This window comes from Thermobia domestica, chromosome 15 (genome assembly GCF_964235325.1).
Source record: "Thermobia domestica chromosome 15, izTheDome1.hap1.1, whole genome shotgun sequence".
NCBI classification, from domain to species: domain Eukaryota; kingdom Metazoa; phylum Arthropoda; class Insecta; order Zygentoma; family Lepismatidae; genus Thermobia; species Thermobia domestica.
In genome coordinates, this window is record NC_137468.1 from 108,096,580 (window position 1) to 108,115,264 (window position 18,685).

General features: G+C 36.0%; 1 long non-coding RNA gene across 1 annotated transcript in view; it reads right to left on the reverse strand.

Moving 5' to 3' along the window:
• Nucleotides 1–6,047: 6,047 nt before the first annotated feature.
• Nucleotides 6,048–18,685, reverse strand: part of LOC145671890 (uncharacterized) — a 152,671-nt gene continuing 140,033 nt past the window's right edge. Inside the window, exons 3-4 of the long non-coding RNA XR_014128556.1 lie at nt 9,027–9,165; nt 6,048–6,799 (exon numbers count right to left, since the gene is read on the reverse strand). This is a non-coding gene — a long non-coding RNA (uncharacterized LOC145671890). The remainder of the gene's footprint in view (nt 6,800–9,026; nt 9,166–18,685) is intronic.

Below are 18,685 nucleotides of genomic sequence, written 5' to 3' on the forward strand. Positions count from 1 at the left end.
TCTTCCAGAGTATCAAAACAGAGGTGCCTGGCAACCCTTCCTTTTACTTCAGGTGTGTATGAATCTTCACGATAATGAGATCTGATACAATCGGAATGCAAATACTGTGACAAAATCTTGGCAAACAACACCAAAATCGAGTCATGGCAAATGACACCGTGGCAAACAATACGCCACCGTTATAGTAATGCCCAAATGTCCCCTCTTAGGGTGCTGAGGTCGCTGGTAGCAATGATGACGTCATCTCACATAACCACGGCACTGCTCCTCATGCTCTACCGCCTTGCATTATAGCTTTTAAACCATACTGCACTATCGACCTTTTCCGAGTTATTGTGCCTTTCCCCAACAACTTTTCTCTTCTTTCGATTGTCTAGACTTGCAGTCAGCGTAAACAGTTCTTCTAAATATTTAGATTAATGTCTACAAAACGTTAGTAGACATTAATGTTTTGTGAGCCACGGCGTTAGTATTTAACAAATGTTTCACGTTATTTCTCGAAACATTTGCAACACTGATCTGCGTTTACCATCTCTTTCGTCTTTAGTTTCATTGTGGTTTCCAATGATGATATCAATTTAGGTCATTCGATTTACAAAAACACAATTTTGTCTTGGGTTCGCAATACTGTTCTTCCGGTAATGTTCGTCAATATATGGAAGATGTCCTCCTCTCTCTACTTGCTTCGTGCAAAGTTTTGTTTCTCTGTTATCAGGGTTGCCGTTTCTAAATTATAATGGGGAAACGTCATTTCGTGACTTTGTCGTCAAATAGGCACGGGTTAACGTTCTTGTAGGGAGCAGCTAATTCACTAATGTGTGTTTATGCTCACATAGAATACATTTAGCGGGTGTGCGTATTGAAACACGAAATCACACTAAACAAGGGACACCTTACTGTTCGTAGACTAGTTTGTAAGCAAACAGTCGATTTTTTTTTTTCAGATTCTCAAATTATCATGTTCAACATAGTGTTTGCAGTAATGAAACAGTATTCTACTGATTAAGAAAACAATGGTCTTCGCATCAAGAACATTAGATGAATACAATCGTATTGCAGTTAATACAGTTTTCATAGCCAAAATTAAATCCGAGGCTGACAGGTATTTAGAACGGAATTTAGCCATATGTTCTAACCTTAGAGCAACTTTTCAATAACTCAATCGGGATTATTTTTTCTCTTCCAATATGTTATACAACTCTCATAGTTCTATCAAATGCATTAATTAGTTCGATTTATGTTCGTAGATGAACTCTCCTACTATTCTTGTCAGTTCCGCCAATGAGGATGTAAAAGAATATATCCTGAGCTCTAGAATTAACAAGAGGTATTCAATAATCTTGATATCTGGTGATTGAGCAGACCAAAGGTGTTACAATTAATCTCAATGTTCATGAAACGAAGTTTCAATAGGTTTAGTAGTGTGATATGGCACATTGACATCTTGATTAAACAATAACCGGTAATAAGTCCTGTGAATGTAATTAGAGGACCCACGAAACACCAGGAAATTGCTACTCAAAGCACCACACAGCTTTTGCCATGTTTTACGATAGAGAAGAGAAACTTCAGTGTAGAAATTTTTATGAATGTCCGCACTACGTAATGTAGTTGAAAATACAATAAAAGAATACTTATCAGATTATATTACCCGTTTGCAATTACCGGAGGTTCATTTTGTGCTCTGGATCATTTTCATCGCGCCAGCGCGTGTTGGTGATTTGGAAATTATATAACCCGATAGCGGATATTCAGGTTATGTAACTCGAGTCGGACTGTGATTGTCACAATAGGTTGCTACAGGTGCTGATTGAATTCCGAATCACTTCTGGCGCATTCATGCTACAGTGTTTTCTGAAAGTTCTCTTCAATACTCAGTGATCCTTACCACTGAGTCTTGCCTTCCGTTCACTACCACTCTTCTCCGATGTTATTTATTCATGAGTACTGGAGAATGTCAAGATTAGCGGTTCCATCAAGACATGAGAGATGTGGAGAAAAGATATCAGAGAGTCAGTATGATGGCTGACTATTGTTAGATATTGTTCAGAGGAACTTCAGAAGAAAAGTACAAGAAGTTAGAAAAACTTACAGAAGAAGGCGTGTTGAAAAAAAACAAACTGAAAAGTATATTTGTTATATGGACTTCATCGATTTCCATTGCAAAGTTTATACGCGTGTAGGTTATATGTGTAGGGGAGCTCATATTCTCTTTGCATGTGTTTATATGCATATTAAACAAAACATGTTAGTATATTTAGTGTGATATGCTGTTTTGTCTGACTGAAGATAGGAAACAACATAATAAAACAGTATGTAATATTGGAGAATAACAGAATTTTGAAACCTGATTTGTAAGAAAAGTTTGCATGGTTGTGAAAAACATAATTCGCGATCAGATAGCATAGGCAATAAACTTCACCTACTAAACGGAAACAACATAATATTGATGTTAATTTGGAGCTTTGTGTTATAGTTCACTTTCATTGATCATCCGCCTTCTTTAGCCTAAAGAACATAAATGTGGGACTCAACACTAGAAATTGCATTTCATTTCATTTTAAGTCGAAAAGGAATAGTGTAGTTTTTTTTCGAAACGAAGCCTTCCAAAAAATTAAAATTGTCAAGCCCCTGTAAATTCGTTCCTAATCATTCGAAACAAGTCATACCATGACCATGATACCCAACGCTAAGGCACTTTAGATGTGGATTTTCCTATCCACCTCTGTATGTGCGTTAGAGGCTTCTAAATTTTGTATTTTTGTGACACTATAACATCCTTAGTTTGCAACACTGAATAAGTTTGATGAAGTGGTATTTGAAGTTTCCATTTCACATGTTGATTTCAAATATATAATAATCCGACGTAGGGCCATTTTAAAAAATATAACTTTATATTGGATAGACAACACTGCTTGTTGTGTACTTCTGTTTAATAATACATGCGAAGATATCCCCTTTCTTATAATTGCTTCGTGCAAAGTTTCGCTTTTCTCTCTCCTCTGGTTTCTCCGTTATAGTGGATGATCAGGATAAATTGTTTACTCTGTATAAGGGAAAAAGGCACTATGAAGTTTGAAGATTTCTGTTCTTGCCATTGGCATTTCAAAAAAGCTTCCTGTAGGGAAAACATCTCCCTACATTTTCAAACTGACGGACTGCCTGAGGAAGGTACTTTTACGCTAACTAAATGTCAAAAGAATTGCATAATTTTATTACTTCTATAAGTTATGGAACTTACACAAAAGTTGGAGGCGAGGAGGAGTATTCAACATATAGAAGACAAGTGTGAAGAGTGCCATTTTAATAGATATGAAAAGAAGGAATGGACGAACGAAAGTGAGAATATTCGCGTGCTGTGTCTATGCAACCCTGTAGAGGGGTCATGATTGTTCTGTCAGACGGTTTTCAGTAGAGAATCATTAACAGAAATTATACTCCAATTACTTGTAAGTGGAATCACACTATGCCTTGTCTATTATTGTCGACAATAAATCAGTCAATTGCTCGCTATTGAACATAATAAATCATATCTAGACATGTCCAATGAATAAATCTATTGCAAAAGAACCTGGAGGAAATTTTCGGGTTGCTCCTCTACTTTTCTCCTAAATTACAACTTCTTTTGAGAATGGTGGGTCGATGCTTCTACTGAAATTCATGCGGTAGCCCTCAAGTGATTTGAACAGTTGGCCGCAATATCAGAAGCGGTAATTACATTCTGAAATGTATTTGGTGCACGAACGAACTAGGTTTTGAATCTTCCAAGAAGTGATTACATTTGTAAACAGCCTGCAGTTGAGAACATTCAATTCCTTTCAAGCTAAATTTGCAAATGTGAAAGTAAAAATAAAAGTGATTAATGTTGCAAGGAAGAGTAGGCTAAGGTATAAACCATAATATAATAATTATTGAAAAATTGGTTCTTTTAAACAGAATGGTGGAAATTCAGTGATACAAACATTTTCCTTCGCATCTTTCTAACAAATGTAAATTGCGAAAGCTAGAAAAAAAATTAAGTAATACTGTTACTTTAAATTATTATTAAGGTAATGAACTAATACAAATCGGGCAAATTCAACAGTTATGTTCATACAAACGTCGAAAACATTCCAACATTACGATTCTTTTACTTATGGCATTAGTTATTCTCAAATTATTCCAAGGGAAAGTTAAAAATTGCATAATTTGAAAGTGATATTTTAACCAATCACGAAAAGCATTAACCTTCTGTTTGTAGGAAATAGTGATCGAATTAATTAATTCCTACTGTTATTGTTATGTCTTCTCACAAACAAACAAAAACAGAAATTTACAAATGCGTGACATTCAAACCAATACTATGCCGAAAAAAAAAATATTACCCCGCAGGTAATATATGTGTAATGGTTCTTGCAAAAAGGTTTCATTCTTAAACAATGTATGCAATACTGGTTATGCAACATCATATGATGAACCTATTATGTTTGTGTTTACTTGTGTAACCATTTAATATAATATTTTAATTTACTGTCGCAGTAAACAATTTGGTTTTAAATTAAACGGTCAGCACTGGATTAGATATTGTACATTGGACATACCTTAGAGAAAAGTGGAAATACAATAATTTAGGTCTTCCTGCTGGCGTAGTGCTGACACGTGCACCTTTGGTGCGTCGGTTCCCTAGTTCGATTTCCAGTGGGAGAGCATTGAAGTATTATGGTAGTTCGGATTTCACCTTAAACTGCAAGTTTACGTTTCAATAGCCTCGGTACTGGAGAGATATGCTAAAACTCACTGAATAAAAAAAAAAAACGATAATTTATTGCAACAGCTACACATAAGTTAAGTAAACCTATGATTCGGTTGAAGAATAGAATTTATACACTATCTGTAAGAATTTTAAAAGATTACAAGGCTAGTAAAGGGTCTATATGGCATTTCTAATCTTAATTCTTATCTCTCCACTCCAGATCCTTAATGTGCAATTTAAATTCAATACACTTACATAGACCACGTACTTATAAGAACAAGCTGACACTTTCAGGAGTAACTTCCACACATCCTCCAATAATATAGTACTTAAAATATCTCCCCCCCCCCATTAAAAAAAATCCTACTTGCAGATCCTACTACAACTGCTAGCTTTCTTATTGAGAAAGTGCTTTGTGCAATTGTAATATGTTGTTCCATGGTAAGGGAAAATATCATGTCAGCTATATTGAATTATTGATGATTTTAAAATGGACCTTAAGCTAAATTAGTCAACGTTTAAATTCAGACTAGAGTAATCAGAAGTGTGATTTTGGATTATAAAATATAATTTCCTATCAAGATAACAGAATTTGAAAGAAGTGTTGAGAAGCTAAACATCACAAACGTTGCTCTCTGCTAGAAAATGTAGGAAATTATTGTACTTGTTATTTTCCTCATCTTATTCTATTCCATATGATCAACGATGAACAAGTGTTTTTCTTTTATACTTTTCTATTTAAGGAATGTGCTTTTTTCTATCATGCCTAACTTATTATCAAAAGATAATTAGAAGTGTAATATGGGCATGTCAAACAAAATCTGCCGCTAGTTTTATTATTATTATTATTATTATTATTATTATTATTATTATTATTATTATTATTATTATTATTATTATTATTATTATTATTATTATTAAGAAAGTGCTTTGTACAGGGTACATACGGTGTCTATAAAGTCACTTAACATTATCTATTCATACAAATTTTATTGATTTACGTAAGCAATATCGAAAGGTACATTCAGTGAACATAAATTTGTACTTTCTAAGGAAGCTGCCTACTAACTGTAACTTTCACTATAACTCACATATACATACGTACGTACTTTAAGAAATTAGTAAATTTTACCGTAATGGACTTGAAACTACACATTCCTTTCTCAACAGTGTTCAGTGGTTCGAAACAATCATTCGAGCAGAGCTGGCTTAATCTTTGCGGCAGCTGCTTAGATGCGTTACTTTTCCATGCGACTCAAGTAGGGTGACAGAGGAGTTTAAGTGCTTGGTGCTGCACGACCAATTCACCTTCCCGGAAAAGTGGTAATGAGGAATTCCCGCACACTCAGAGCTAACTGGGGTGGTGCCTCATCCAATTGAAAAATAACAGTACCCAAAATATTATCCTGCATCTGCTAAAACGTCAGGTAGTAATGCAGCATGTCTAGGTAGATGTCTCCCGTTATTGTTCGCTCTGTAAATATGAATGGTCCATATACTTTTCTTTTGGTAATACCCATCCACACATTAGCCTAGGGGTGTTTCTCATTCCGATTCTAACAATGCATTCGGCTGCTCAAGTTCCCAAATCTTACAATTGTATCTGTTGTCTAACCTGAGCATATCGAGCGTGGATTTCACAATAAGCAGAACATTTTCATTAACTCTTCTAACCTAAGGGCATATAGCAAATCTTAACACATTACTGCACTCTTTGTATAGCCCTCTGCTTCCAGGTTATGCAGAATTTGCACGTAATAGGCTCTTTCTTTTTTAATGTGTAGCGAAATATTTTCCATACAGTGTTTCGAGGAATAAAAAGCTGCCTGTTGAGTCTTCTTGTCGATACATGGACTGCAGGGAACAGCGTCGTCAATAGTATGGGTGCTTTCTTTTCAAACTGATGGCCTCCCAGATCGCTCATCATTATGCACGAAGAAGATTTTGAACTTGCGAATGAAACCTTCTTGTGCCTGTTCGTATGTCCTACCACGCAGACGACCGCATACCATAGCAATTTGCTCTTCAGTATAGTACACTTTCACAGATCAAGTGAGATAAGATCATCTGCAAAAAAAAGATGACGAAATGTTAAGTGACTGCATAGACATCCTATAGTAAGTTGTTATGTTTGATGAAAAAAATCGTCATTTTTTTGTTTTTAGAAATTTCAAAAGCATATAAATTATTAGTAGTGTAAATGGAACATAATATTAGGATTCCAAATGAATTCGTTTCGAAGCCGTAAATAGATTCGCTTTCTCGATCCGTCATATCTTGAGTTACCGGTAATAGCTCGTAAAAAGCATTTACAACCTTTCTGTGACAAAATGTTTCTGATTAGGTTTGTCTACTATAAATGACAAACAAAGAGATAATATCGTAAATCAAATCTACATCCAATTCAGAAGAACTAGACACACTTTTAGTAGGTCCATACCTTATTTTTAAACATCTATGGAATACGGAAACAGAAATCCAACACTAATATCTCTCGAAACACACGATACTAAACACGTTCCATATGAGCTGATCTTAAGCATAGTAATTGGGCTCTCAAGGAATTCAAGAAGACGTGGTACGCTAAGTATTACTGTGATGAAGATCTATATGACCGTGTGCTTATCAACAAGCACAATGTATTGTTTAGGTAGTTCTTATGCATGCCATTGGCTGGTGATCGTTATTGATGAAGTTGCAGTCGCTCATTATTTTTGTGTTAGTTATTTTTAACTGGATGCTCTGTGACATCACAATTCCTGCTCTCATTCTCAGAAACCACAAAGAGATAACAAGAAACATACATCAAAGCTGGGGTTGATGAAAGATAGTGGCAACAGGGAAACAAGAACGATAGAATAGTCGACTGTTTTGCAGATACGCTACTGGAAATTATGAATATCTATAAAATAAAACATGACTTCACTTTGATTTTATACAGAAGGTGAAGCAGGATGAGTAAGAATGAAGGTATGTAGCAAAATAGAATTTTGGCGTATGAGTTTCCTAGCTGCTGAAGTTCAATACCTTGATGTCGAGATGATGATCTATCTTAGTGATGAACGATGTAAGAATATGTATTCTAGCAATTCACGACGCCCAAGTCTAATTCCCCGAGTTCTAATCGGAGGAGTTTTATTCTCGTTGATCTTTCCGGGTTTACGCCTTTCATTCCTCCTGTTTCCATATTTAGAAAATGAATATGGAATCGATGCCTCCCACATTCATGTCATGACAAAGGCAGACGTCTTATCTCAAGTTCTAGAGGCACGTGCCGTGGTCCTCTAAGTGGTTGTGACCTCAGAATGGTCTTCACTCGATGGCATAAGCTATTGAGGAATTTCATGGCAGCAGAAATAAAGTAGAAAAATACGGAAGACATCCGGGTGTAGTAACAGTGTAAGCACATTCTCTTCCGAGGATGATACATCGTATTTCAACCAGCGAACAGCAACCTCAGGCAAGCTGACTCATTAGGAAGTGAAAAACGATGAAACATGAAGAGTATATGTTAATTGTTAATGGCAGCAAAAGAATGAGGAAAGTTAAGTTGCGAGGTTTACGGAAATGTGATGGATAAAGTCTGAAAAAGCACCGACTTTGATATCCGTAAATATATATATATATATATATATATATATATATATATATATATATATATATATATATATATATAATATTTTACAAAATGTTCAAATAGACTTTTACTACATTTAATGTTTTAATAAAAAGAATAAGGAATTCATCTAGAGATAAACTGTGGAGTCACATATGATGGAAATCAAACTCAGGACTCGTGGTACACAACAATTCAATCCAGTTTTTACAATAATTTCAACTTTCAACATTCGCTTTCCCTCTATCCACGCATCTCTTTGTTACTGCCCTGTCCCGATACTTTTATTTATTAAATATGCATGTCAAATATAGCATACTTTATCTCATAAATAAGTGGCGATGTATCAGAAACGAGTTCACATTCTCATTTGTAGGAATATTCAAGCCTAAATTGAAGTATAAAGTTATACTCTTTTCCGTTTAAAAAATATTGTATGATATGCAATATGACGGAATTCAAGATACCTTCCATAATGGCCACATTCCCAGTCAATGCAATTTTTGCAATAATACCAGTTGCAACATTTGCTTTTCTTCCTCTCAAACATGTCGTTATTACTGGCCTGTCCCAATACATCTAACTAACCTTGTATACAGATCTACATGTATGTTCTTAGACCCTACAACAAAATTAAACAGGTGCTCTCAACAGAAATTTTTTAATACTAATAAGTACCTTTATATTTGGATCCAGGGCTGGAAATTTGAAAAACACTTCAAGTTGTTAAAGGGACGCCATCCCCTCGTGCCCCCTGATTTCCACTCTAGTTTGATCTCAGGATTTTGGGCTGTAGGATCGTGTTTTACCCGGGACCCTGTAAAAGGAAACATTATGACCATTTTGCATCAAAGACATCAAGTGCAGACTGACATAGCTAGTAACAGTATCTTCGATGAACTTAAACATCCAAAAACTTTGGTTCTTTTGTTAGAAAATATTCGATGATTTGCTCTTACATTCAATGATTTCCTGATGTAGTTACTTGCACCTTAATTTTTACAATTTATATTCGTTACTCATATTCCATGTGGAAAATGGAAAATGTCAAGTAATCACTAAAAAGTGTGTAGTTGAAGTATTTTTTCTACCTGTTGATTGCAGTCAAGAAAATTAGAAGAACTTTACATTTATTCTATTTTAATCTTCTTTCACTTTTAGCTTGTTCGCCAGCTGCAATTTGAGTAATTCCTCAGAAAAACTTCTTTCGCAAAACCTTTTACACCTGGAATTCCTCAGAGCGTTATATATATTCCGGCTTACTTGTTCCAACGTCTCTTATCTAAGACCCAAGGTTATAATATTTTCAAGTTAATATATTGTAATATCATATTAGCATGTTTTATTTAAACTACTATTACTTCTTAAAAATTCATAGTCATGTGCAGTATGTACTCTAATATACCTAGGTACTGTTTGACTATACCTTAATACACAATAAAAATATCTTGCATTCTAAATAATTAATTCGTGTTTACTTTCCGTTGTTGTTGATTTAATGGGACAAATATGTAAAACAACTTCGTAATTCTGAAACAACTGTACTCATTTGGTTGACTTTTTAATGTCATGAACTGGGAGAAATTTTGTTTCAGGGCACAGAATGCCTAGAACGAAATATTTACGCCTTTCGATCGAACTACCTAGTTCTGAAGAAAGAACGCGAGAGAAATTCTTTTAAAATGCATTCGGAGAAAAACATGACATAATCACATTTGCTGTAGTTTCACTTTTATTCATACACAAGAAGGTAAGATGGAATTGCACATTTAAAATGTTTAATAAAGCATTTGAGGCAGTAGTTCCGACATCTTTATGAATTTAGTTTCCAAACTTTTACACAAAACTTAGTATTACTTTCAATTACTTGAATGATTTTTCCCAAACCTGAGTATAGATGTTCAAATATAATTGACATACGTGTAAATATGCAAATTATCTTAAATGACATGGATGTACCGAATTTGCAAACAAACACAAAATGCATTTCTTTATTGCATTTCTGTTTACAAAATGTCATATATTTCTTCACTTTTGTTCACGAACAGTATGAATCTTTACTTCCATACTAAGTTTGCAATTTATCACATCCTCACTCCCCTCCCCTCCTCCTAAGTCAAGAGCGCTCGAATAATGTGTTTATTCAACTCATTTGATGCTCATCTTTGGTGCGTGGGGTTCTTGGTTCTTGGGCCCATCTTTCTACAAGTGACAAACACTGTGCAGTGGATTTTCTCGGTGTTCTCCCGTTTCCTGCCACTTTGTTCATTCTATAATTTTGTCCATTTATCATTATATCACTCTGCTTAGCCTCGCTACACAAGCATGGGATGTTAAAAGAAAAATTCATTTGATGTATTTTTGTGTAATCCTTAGCAGAAATGTCCAGGAATACAAAAAGCATAAATCTCCAAATACAATTTACATTCCTTTCTTCTTAAACATGTATACAAAGTTTATCAAAGCAATGTTTTATGTACAGATATGTGTTTGAAGATATTATTTCAATACATATATTATGTTGACTTTTATGTACGTCCGAAGTTAAAAAAAACACACACACCTGGGTTTTTTTCGTTTGTTATGTGTTTAGCGTCCCTTCCAGCATCATGGCCATACGAAACGTGGATCTACAGCTTAACGTGTGGTCCGAATTACTTGATCTCCTGCTGAGATACTTACTTTTTGATCATTTTTCTTCTCATTGTTGTTCTTTTGATACCTCGCTACCAAAAAAGGTTAAAAACTATTTTCTTTAATTTTCAAAATGTTACAAAGAACAAAATTAAGACAAAAACCCTAACAACACAATTACATAGCAGGCATATGCCTATCATTCCCTCAATTACATAGGAATGTGTCCAGTATGTGCCTTATGTACCTCTGAGAGAGAAATCACATGGATGGCAAGTGATAGTCACAGTCTATGTCCGCCCCTAGGCACATGCCTGACATGTACTTGGGGAACGTGCCTAATATATTCTAGGTATGTTCCCCATGCCGCAAGTGTCAATGAACCACAAAATTACTCCACCAAAATATGTTAAATCGCCTATATGCATAATATGTTTACATTAAGGTGAGTCTAAAAAACACTTTAAACAAGTAAAAAAAAATGTATCCGAGGGTGGGTGCAAACCACCAACCTTTGAATTACTAGCTGCATGCTCTTCCGACTTGGCCACGGAGGCGATGAAGAGAACGTCGCTTGTAGAGGAATAAATTGTTGAGATCTTTTGACTTTGGCTAATCAGAGTGCTCCTTTCGACGATAACCGTTTGGGATCAGATAAAATCTGCTCGCCATAACAAAATGACGAGTATCTATTTACTTCATTTCATGATTCTCCCATATTCACTTTCAAATTATTGGCGATAGTTGCCGTATAATAAAGTTGATGCGTTTGTTGGTTCTAGTACACAATCGCTTAGAAAAAGAAGCAACAAATTCTTCAAATGTGGGAGATGAATTTAGAATACTTAAATGGTGCGTGCCTAGCACATCTTGTGCTGTTAGGTTATCCCGCTGTTAAAGTATTAACAAAGTAGTTAAACGAAGGTGTCTTGTTTAATTGAACGAAAGAAGAAAGTCCAAACACAAAAAATAGCTGTGGCTTTTGTACCTTAGGTCAAGCACTAGTCAAGCGGTAAGATTTTTGTTTCCCTACTTTTTGTTCAGTATTCTTCGTGTAGAGATTTATTTTCTTTCAATATGATTGCATTTTTCTGCAGCTAGATATTTGCACACTCCAAGTTTCACTTGTTTCGATAGGTTCCGAAACGTTTAAATCTGTCGAAATCATTACCTAAGCCAATAACAAGTTACTTCACTCTCATAGTCGCTGGTAATCAATTAACAAAAACAATTACGCATACTCTTTGTTTTTAAGTACATTACCCTGTACAGAGATATAACGTAGGTCCATGTACTTCAAAAAATACTGAAAGGAAAATACAGATAATATCTGTCCTTATTTGCGCAATTGTAGGGTTTCATTTCTAGGTATACATATCTTTGTTTTCTTGCTTAATAGGTCAATGGAATACAAGAAAATATAAACAGAGTAGTCTAAGATTAATTACTCTTGGAAGCGAGAAACACTTTTTTTTTAACCTACATCGCCAGTTACGTTACTCTTTAGTTGCAATCAACTGCAAAACGCAGAGTTAAATCTCCATTATATAAGAGAAATTAGTTATTGTTATCTTCGAAATATGAGTCAGAATATGTAGGGAAAATCTTCAATCTGGTCTAGTATATCAGTGGGGTTTATCTACTTACTCTAGACTTCAGAGTAGTGAGAACAGAATAAGCCCCAGTCAATCTAGAAAACCTATTGTTACGAAGGAGCAGACACTCTCAGACAGAAATTTGCAAGGTCGTTGAACATTTACTTTGAAATGATGGATGATGAGAGTCATATATCAGCAGTCTTTCTCTTCTGACTAGACTCACTTCTTTGATATCTTCCAGTCTCTCGTCTTGCAAGCCTTACTCCTTTCGATCGTTTTGCAATGTTCTTTATGTATTCTCTTTTGTTGGGTTTTCGTCTCGGTCGACCTATCATCAATTAAGAAGAAACACCCCCGCATAAAAAGCTCTCATTTTACCTTTGGATCTATCAGAACGGGAAAAGATACAAAGGAGATTCATCACCCACTCTCGTGCTTCTTTACGTACTATCTGCAACTTCTTCCGTCGAGGTGATTTATAAATTTCAAGTCTGCTATAATAATACAACAAAACAAAAACTTAGATATATTCATGATATCTGCATTGTACTTCCACCCAGACTCATACATTTAAGCCTCTGTGCTTTGAAGAAATCTCAGAATAATTAATGTGAAAAGTTTTTAGTGGTGTAACAAGACTCTCTGTATCATTTGAATAAATTATCTGAAGAAATATCTGAAGTCGTAGAGTAAGACGTGTCCTTTTATTTTTAAGGAAAAAAAGGGCCAACATATTTGCATTACAACTTTCTTCCTCCTTGAGCACTTCCTTCTTTTCTCTGCTGGTATATTTAAGTAATAATGGAGTCTAAATAAAATATGCTCTTCATTGAATTATTATTCTGCTAAAATTAGTTTCGATGCTGTTTTATAGAGATATAGTTATAAGGTTTGATTAGGTTTCAACTGAAGCGTTATGATTATTTTTATGTAGGCTCATATTTTCCATAATTAAATTTTACACATGAATGTTTCTGAAACTATTTATATTTAAGACTACTTGAAGTATCCAGCTTGTCCCTGGAATAAATAACTTACCAAAGAATTCTAAATAGCTCACGGTTTCTTCCCTACAGTTACCTAAAAGTATGCAAAGCCAACGGTGGGGCTTCAGCTTTAATTCTAATTTTAAATAACCTATTACCTCTTCCCTACAGTTACTTAGAAGCATGCCAAGCCAAGCGTGTGAATTATAATTTTAGTTCTAAATAACTTACGATCTTTTCCCTATAGTTATCTAAAAATATCTAAACCAACGGTGTGCACTTGTATAGCGAATAACCATACAAACATATATTCTCCCTTTAAATATAATTCCGCAATGAATATTCATGACAATAATATGTATATCTTTATACTCTTTTCGTATTTCACGTACGAGGGGTGTCTAAAAAGTATCCGACCTTTGGCCAGAAATATAGTTGCGAATACCTGACAGATTTGGGACCCTAATCCCCTTCAAAGTAGGCCCCTTGTGCTTCCACACACTTAGCCCACCGATCCTTCCACTGCTGGAAACACCGCTGGAAGTCTTCTTTTGAAATGTTGTTCAGCTCCGTCGTCGTGTTCCGCATTATGTCTTCTCTACTCTCAAAACGGGATCCCTTCAGAGGCGTCTTCAATTTTGGAAACAATCAGAAGTCACAAGGAGCCAGGTCTGGAGAGTAGGGAGGTTGGCGAACGGTTGTAATTCCATGTTTGGCTAAGAACGTGTGGATCAATTGGGATGAATGTGCTGGGGCGTTGTCATGATGGACGTGCCAGTTCTTCGCTGTCCACATGTCTGGTCTTTTGCGCCGGACTGCGTCACGGAGTCGCCTGAGAACATCTTGATAGTACTCCTTTGTCACTGTTTGTCCTTCCGGTGCGTACTCGTGATGCACAATTCCACGGGCATCGAAGAAAACAGTCAGCAACACCTTGATTTTGCTTCGCATCTGCCGCGCTTTCTTTGGCCTTGGAGAATCGGGATGCTTCCATTGAGACGATTGTTGTTTTGTTTCTGGGTCGTACCCGTACACCCATGACTCATCTCCAGTTATCACGGAATTCAGATACCCAGGATCAGTGTTGGTGGTGTCCAGAAGGTCCTGTGCAACGTCAAAACGGGTGTCTTTTTGTTTCTGAGACAACAACTTGGGTACAAATTTAGCAGCCACTCGTTTCATGTTCAAATCGTCACGCAAAATTGCATGTGCAGAATCTTTACTCACTCCAACATCTTCTGCAATCTCCCGCACTGTCAAACGGCGATCTGCCATCACCAAATTTCGCACCCGCTCAACAACAGCTGCATTCCGAGCAGTTTGGGGCCTGCTGCTACGCTGCTCACTCTCGACTGATGTGCGGCCATCTTTGAATCGGTTGAACCATTGTTTAATTTGTGTTACACCCATCGCATCTTCTCCAAACACCTGCTGAATCTTACGAATTGTTTGGCTTTGAGAATCACCCAGCCTTTGACAGAATTTGATGCAATATATTTGCTCAATTCGTTCAGTGATCTTGCGAGAAACACTAAATCCGACGAACACTACCAACAGCACCTCACTTCGCGACCACCAGCTCACGACTGGCACACGCGAACGCGGTGAAAAAATTCAAGCATGCGCATTAAGGTTCCTCCTTCCACCGTGCATGGTGGCGCCGCCTGAGAATCACTACTTTGCGTGGAAAAAATTAAGGTCGGATACTTTTTAGACAGGCCTCGTATATGTTAATAATATTTGCTGCTGTAATGGACCCAACATAACTGGCGTTGATATAACAATTCTCAAGATACTAATCCTAGCATCAACCACAATTTTAATATGTTCACATTCTACCATGTAGGGATGGTGTCGAGATCAAGACCGAGATTCAACGTATCTAGACTTGCTTAAGACGTCTCGCATCTCGAACGTCTCGGTTTTGTCTCGAAATTTGAAAAAATGTTGATATTTCTTCTACTCAAAATTCATTGCACTGGTAAGTAATATGTAAGATTGTGGAACGATTGTTCTTGGATGGCCGCAGTCATTAGTGTATATGTAAAAAAAAAAAAAAAAAAAAAAAAAAAATCATTTGCCAGTTCTGACCACTTGGTATATTGCAAGGAGTGTGATAATTGAAGGGGCAGAAAGGGGGAAAATTCCCAAGCACCTCTGAACACTACCCCGGAACCTCGTTCCCTTTGTACTTTCTGGGGGAGGGGGGCTTGGTAATGTCATCAAACCTTCATTTGTAATTAAAAAAAATTAAATTTATAAACAAATAAGAAATCATAAGTTTTTTTAACTTACTACTAAGGAATCTGTATCGAAATGGAACCTACTCCGAGAAGACGGTGTACAAAGTTACAATTATTAGCATCTTTATGGGGACGCTCTCACAGAGGGTACCCAAGCATCTTTACAAGCTATGTACATTAGGAAAACTAATTTTTTCGAGTGTTTTGTGGGAAAAATATTGTGAAGCGAGAAATCATAACATTTTCCATAGTGTACAGGGCAGTGGCGTATTAGGATTTTGTTCCGCGCAACACGGGGCAGCAGGTGAAAATTGCACACCTGAGTTTGAGAATTAAATATATTTTAATAGATTGTCTACTAATATAATAGGAAAAACGTGAAACTCGTATGTCGGTGGAGGATCTTACCTCTCCATGCAAATCTGAAGTGACGCTCCTGCAAACACACGTTGAACATTTCTAATCTCATTTCAACTTCACTGATTTCATTTTAGGGAGAAAAAAAATGAAACTATTCAGTTTTATCTGTGTACGTTTTTACCTGAAAGAAAATGTTGAGACAAGTTGAAGCTGAAATATACTGATTGGAGTTTTAATGGCAAGGATTGCAGGCTGGTGGATTTTATGTGTTACGTAGGGCCGGTTCTTGATATTTCTAAAGTGTAAGCAAACAATGTTTTTGCGCCCCTACCTAAATGATAATATGAAGTAGAAAGTTATGGACAAAAATTCTTCAAATAATTGTTACAATTGCAAATTTCTTCAATATCTGTAGTCTTCTTGTCAATATTAATGAAAAGTGGCGAAGTTATTATAACTAATTATGGATGAATACTATTTTAATAATTAATAGCGATATTTTTTGTTAAATAAGTACAAGACACAACTAAGGTATATACCTAAGATTGTCTGGACAACTACAATTAAAACATACAAGTCGAAACAGAATAAAGCCCATGAGCTTCAAGACTAATATTAACACAGGTTTGATTTTGACAGATATGCTCTTATGCTTCATTAAAAGCATATTTACATAGTATTTTCTCGTGATACGATTATGGTAATTAGCTTAATTTCTCGTTTTCTCTGCTACTGATAAGTTCATGTTATAAATACATTTTTCTGGCTTTCAAATTGAAAAGTTAGTTCATTTAATCGTTTTTGAGATATAGTGAATCTCAAATAATTGAAGACTTTGGGGCAAAAACCCTTTAAGTCCAAAAAGTGAAAGTGTAAAGGAGATAGCTACAGAAGGGTTTCTCGTCATATTCTTCAAACTTGGCACATATATACTAGACCGAAAATAAATCGACACGTATTTTTTCTGTTTCTTTCGGAAAATAGGTTAAGGGGGGCAAAGGGCCCCTTTTCAAAAAAGAAATCCCCTTGACTAAAAGAACCACATTAAAGTAACGAAACTCTGTCGATGCAAAGATGACTTGGAAGTAGGAAATACGGGTTTTGTCGTTTTTGTGAGAAAAGAATTTCAGGGGGGGGCAATGGCTCCCTTCGAAATGACAAAGGACCCCGCACAATCCTTACGGAAATTGGATTTCGGTGTAATTGCTTGAAATCGTGTTATGTTGTAGATATTGTGTTCCTGAGAAAAAGTCTCAATGGACAACTACAAATCACTGACCGTTTGGCCACTACAGAGCCACTTTTTTGAAAACAGCCGAAGATAACGATATTCTGGATTTCGGTAAAAATGAATGAAACCGTGATATGCTGTAGATATTTTGATCCTGAGAACAAGTCTTAATGGACATAATCACCAATCACTGACCGTTTGGCCACTACAGGGCCACTTTTTTGAAAGCAGCTGAATTTAGTGATATTCTGGACTTCGATGAAAATGACTGAAACTGTGATATGTTGTAGATATTATGATCTTGAAAAAAAGTCTCAATGGGCACAACTACCAATCACTGACATTTGGCCACTGCAGATCTACTTTTTTAAAAAAGAGCAGAAGTATGAATTTCATTGGAATGCTTGAAACTGCGATATGTTGTAGATATTGTGATCCTGAGAAAACGTCGTAATGGGCAAAACAACCAATCACTGACCGTTTGGCCACTACGAGGCCACGTTTTTGAAAGTAGCCGAACCGAATCTGTGATATGCTGAATTTCGGTTCAAATGACAGAAATCGTGATGTGTTGTAGATATTGTCATTCTGAGAAAAAGTCTCAATGGACACAATCACAAGTTGCTAATCGTTTGGTCACCACAGAGTTTCTTTCTTGAAAACAGCCAAGTATAATGATGTTCTGCATTTCTGTAAGAATGAGTAAATTTGTGATATGATGTAGATCCCATCGTGAGAGAAAGTCTTAATAAATACAGCCATAAGTTGTTGAACCGTATGACCACTACAGGTCCAAATTTTTGAAAACAGCCGAGTAAAATTATATTCTTGATTACGGTGTAAATGAATGAAACTCTAATACGTTGCAGATGTCATGATGCTGAGAAAAATTGTCTAGGGCATTCCACAGTTTTCCTTTGTCCCTCAAAATAAACATCGGAATGTTGTCTATGCTTAAATGATGTTAGCCGCTACTCTCCCCATCCCTTTTCCGGGTTGTGGGATATTACTTTTCAGAGCTTCCATCAATTCCACCAAAATTCCAGAATATCCTCACCTTCTGCTGTTTTAAGAAATGTCTCGTAGTAGCCAAATGGTCAGTAATTGGTGGTTGTGTCTATTGAGACCTTTTCTCAGGATCACAATATCTACAATATATCACGGTTTCAACCAATTCCACCGAAATCCAGAATACCTACGTTCTGCTGTTGACAAAAAACGTGGTCTTAAGTGGTCAAACTGTCAGTGGTGGGTGGTTGTGCCCATTAAAACTTTTTCTCAGGAT